Raw genomic sequence first — 4,735 nt, 5'->3', positions numbered from 1 at the left:
CTGTTGCAAAGAAAATGTGAAGCAAGTCTGACTCCTGCAGTAGTGTCTGCCTGAGTTTGCAGAGAGCCTGAAACAAGAGGCAACCCTGTGAATATCAGTGTGGGCTGAAGATGATCCCTTTAATGACAATTTTTAACTATTTCACTGCTCATTAAAGTATGTTAGAAGGGAGAAGAAGTGATTTGCTCCAAATGATCAGAATTTGTTAATTTTTTTTATTCCTATGTGTGGGCAGCATGAAGGACTAGCTGTGGGTCTGCATATAGAAGATGTATAAAGTAAGATACTGGCCTTGAATACCATGCAGGGGTTTCATTTTCCTAAATGACTTCCAAGTGTTTCCTTTTCAGAGCCCTGGGAAAAGCTCAGTGCTCTCCCTACAGAACATGGCCCCCAATCGCTGGAGCACCTCACGGTCTTTAATGCGCTGTGCACCCCTGGGCAGCGAGGAAGGGCTGTCATCCCATTTTACAGATGGGAGGGGAGGCCCACAGAGAAAAAGTTCCAGATCCTTAAAGGAGTTTAGGCATCTAATGACCTTTGAGCACCTGGGGATAAGTGATAATCCTGAGGTCACCTAGGAAGTCTGTGAGCAGGGAATTGTACCCAGGCTCCCATGTTACGCCCTAACCTTGGACAATCCTTTCTCTCTACCTAGGTCAGAGGTTCCCAAATTGTGGGGTGTTCCCTCCTAGGGGGTGCGGAGGAATCTTCAGCGGAGGGGGAGATGGCAGGACCTGGGCCAGCTCCCATGGAGGGCGGGGAGGGAGTGCCATCCAGCCCCTCCTCCCGTGCTCTGCTTTGGTCCCACCTGCAGCCACCTACCTGGCCATACCCCAAGCCTCAACACTGCTCTGTTCCTGGCCTGGGGCCAAGGCTGGGGGCGGGCCGGGAGTGGAACCGCAGCTGGCCGCGACCCCAGCTGCTGGCTCCTGCCCCCAGCCGCTGCCCCTGGCCAAGACCCACCCCAGCTGCAGCCCCCTTCATCCTGTGTGTATACATACACACACACACACACACACACACACAGAGCATCCCTGCTCCCAACCCTAGGATGGAGGGGGGGCACAGAAGGGTAAGGAGGGGCATGACCCTCAAAAGTTTGGGGACCACTGACCTAGCTCTTTCTTCTGCTCACCAGATGAGTCTGGGGCATCACACCCTTCTCCCGCAAAGGCTCCCCCCAGATTCTAATGTCCTTTTCCTGGGGGGGGGGGGGAAGAGATGTCTAGAAGATGCACTCTAACGTTTTCATTGGCAGCTGGCAGGTGGCCGGTGTATGAAACCTTCTCTGGCATGTGTCTATCAAACTGCCCCTGGAAGTCTTGCCAGGTTCCTGGGAAATCCAGTTAAATTCCACAGTTCTCTGACTTTGGCTGCTCTTTGTGCTATCTGAGATTGGGCTGTGGATTCCATCCTTCCTGGAGATGATCTCTGGGGGCTGGGGGGGGTACGTTATTAATCTTTCCCAGCGTGACATCTGAGAGCAATTATTTGAAGAGGGTTGGTAAAATTTAACATGGTATCTAAAGGCAAATTGACCATGGGCTGGTGCCATCTCCTTGGTGTGGAGATCGTGTTGCTGACAGGGCTGGGGGATTATCCCAAGGGTGCAGAATTCTCTTGAAATGAGCGTTACGGTGACGTGGAATATTGACGTATTCCATGGGGGCTCCTGCTTGACTAACTGTGTCAACATCTTGTTCCTTGGCTGTTAAGCAGAACCGATGGAGGATTGCCCCACTCCCAGAGCTTGCATATCATCACCTGGAATATCACTTATGATTTATCTCAGTGGGAATGATCCAGAGGGTGGAATAGAAACACGAGCTGTCTGAGCAACAGGCTGCAAACTCAAGCAGGGCTCGCAGCTATTATTATTCCTTATTTGTATTACAGGAGTGTCCGGGAGGCCTGGCCAGGGTTGGAACGCCACTGTGCTAAGGTGCTGTACAAACAGAGTGAGACGGTTCCTCCCCCCAAAGAGCTTACAGTCTAAATGGACATGGTGGGAGGGGAAACTGAGTCACAGAGAGGGAAAGTGAATTACCCAAGGTCACTCATCAGGTCAGTGGTAGTGCTGAGAGTGGAAGCCAGGTCTCCTACCTCCCAGTCCAGCGCCCTACCTACCAGGCTAGTGCCTCTCAACTTTTCCAGACTACTGTACCCCTTTCAGGAGTCTGATTGTGTACCCCAAGTTTCACCTCACTTAAAAATCACTTGTTCACAAAATCAGACATGAAAATACACAAGTGTCACAGCCACACTATCACTGAAAAATTGATTCCTTTTTCATTTTTACCATATAATAAAATTAATCAATTGGAATATAAATATTGTACTTACATTTCAGTGTATAGTACACAGAGCAGTGTAAACAAGTCATTGTCTGTATGGAATTTTAGTTTGTACTGGCTTTGCTAGTGCGTTTTATATCGCCTGTTGTAGAACTAGGCAAATACCTAGATGAGTTGATGGACCCCCCATGGAAGACCTCTGCCTATCCCCAAGGGTACCTGAATCCCTGGTTGAGAATCACTGGACTAAACTACACTGCAGGCCCATTTTACAGATAGGAGGGGAGGCCCACAGAGAAAAAAGCCCAGATCCTTAAAGGAGTTTAGGCATCTAACAACCTTTGAGCACCATTTCCATCAGAACATTCCCACTCTTCTGGCCCCCGGTTTAATAGATTCAACAGGTCACTGATCAGTAGCTTAAAAATATCTCCTGAAATCTTGAGTGCCTTAGAGAGAAGCGGGGAAAGAAACAAGTTGGTTGGAACAATGCCAGAGATGCACGTAAGGTATTAATCCTGGGCAAGGTGATCGCAGCTTGCTGGCTCTTCGGGTTTCCGATTGCAAGGCTCCTCCCTCAGGAGGCTGCGCTTTGCTGAGGATCTCGGTCCTGCTGCGGTTTAGGCCACCTGTCCAGGCAGGCAAAGGAAGCAGCCGTTTGCTCTACTTTCCTGTTCCTGGAATGGAAGTGTGGTCCAGGGGTTAGGGCATTATCTTGGGACATGTGAGACTTGTGTTCAAGAGTCTGTTCTTCCACAGACTTTCTCTGTAACCTTGGGCGAGTCATTTAATTTTTATTTGCCTCAGTTTCCCCCCCCCCCAGCCCAATCCATTGTGGATAATAGTTCTGCCCTACCCTGTAGGTGGAAGGGGAAACTGAGGCATGGAGTGGGGACGTGAATCACCCACAGGGGTGTTGGATGGATAAATACAGTATGGATTGTGAAGTGCTCGTACTATGGTAACGGGGACCAAATAAGTACCTAAAATGCCTAGAATGGAACAAACACGGAGAGGAGCCCCATTGCTGTGAATTGTCGCTACTCCCTGGATTGTCTAGCAGCAGGGGCTGTGTCTGGAATTTGGTCCCAAGAGTCAAACCAGTGCTCTGGGCCACGCATCAGACCCACTGGTCTGAGCAAGACTTGGCCGGATCCCTAAGGGGCCTCTAACACCCAACTGTGCAACCCAAGTACCATAAATCCGTTTTCTTTACCTATCAGTCTGGGACAGTAGGAGCAGGTTGGTGTCCCTGGAACAGCTGAGAAAGAGTTGAGCCACCTTAGACCGTTGCCGACTGCCATCTCTAGGGGCAGAGGAAGGAGTGAAGGAAGCCGCCTGTTCCGTGGAGGAGCCGTGTGAAGAACAGGAGAGGGCTAAGTGAGTAGGAGGTGGCAACAGGCAGCCTGGTTACAGATGCATCCCCATCTGCTGCTACTGCGTTTGGTGGGAGAAGTAGCTCCATGCAGCCTGAAAATGGATTGGGCTCTGCATGTCAGATGGCAAACAGCGTGAAGAACAGGGTCCATTGGCCTGGGCACTTGCTGGGTGTCTGCGCTTAGCAGAGCAGAGTGTTGTCCTGCGAGGCAAAAACTCGAAGAAGATGTAGCTAAACCCGTGCCTGGTGCAACAGGAGGAAACCATGCTGGTGCTTGTTTTCCAGGTGGAATTACGTGTGGAAGATCGGCCCAGCGCTCCTCCAGCCATCTAGCATGGACTGCATCATTGCAAGCTGCCATTGGCACTCAGCCAATGGATCCTTCCCCTAGAATAGGAGGGGTCACCTCTACGAATGAGCCAAGTCTAGTCTTTGTGGCCCACTCGTGATTTAGTGTCTCTGCCATGGGCACCTGTCCTATCGCAAGTACGTGCCCTCTTCCAAAGGCAGCAGCTGGTGAAGGCCTTTGACCGCTGTTGGCCTGCCCGGACGGTTATCTATTGAGTCAGACGCTGAAGGCTCCATACCCCCTTATTGACCCTCCAGTCATCCGGCCTCACCCCTGTTCTCAGTATCCACCTAGTTTAGGGGGAGAGACAGCATGTTTCAGGGGATTGTACTTCCAGTTTTGCCTCTGACCCACTGAGTGACATCAGGCCCCTGTCTGTGTCTTCCTCCGCCACCCCATAGCTGTCTGGTCCATTTAGACTGTAAGCTCTCTGGGGTAGGGGCTGTTTCTCACTGCCCGTTCAAGGCCTGGCACATGGGGGCCCTGATCTCATGAGGTCTTTAGGAGACGGAGGGGTTCCAGATCCTTACCGGACCCTCCCAGGCGGGGCCCAGCGCTTTGCGACATAGGAGCTAGGCAGTGATGTTATTGCTGGGGCCATTATACGTCTCCCTCTATTTCTGCACCTCGAGTGGCGTCGCCTCCCTCTGTGATTGTCTCAGATTGCAGTGAAGGGTGGAGATAGCTTTTGATGGCTCCCGATGGAACAGA

This window comes from Lepidochelys kempii, chromosome 25 (assembly GCF_965140265.1).
Source record: "Lepidochelys kempii isolate rLepKem1 chromosome 25, rLepKem1.hap2, whole genome shotgun sequence".
NCBI lineage: Eukaryota > Metazoa > Chordata > Testudines > Cheloniidae > Lepidochelys > Lepidochelys kempii.
This window is presented reverse-complemented; position numbering follows the sequence as displayed.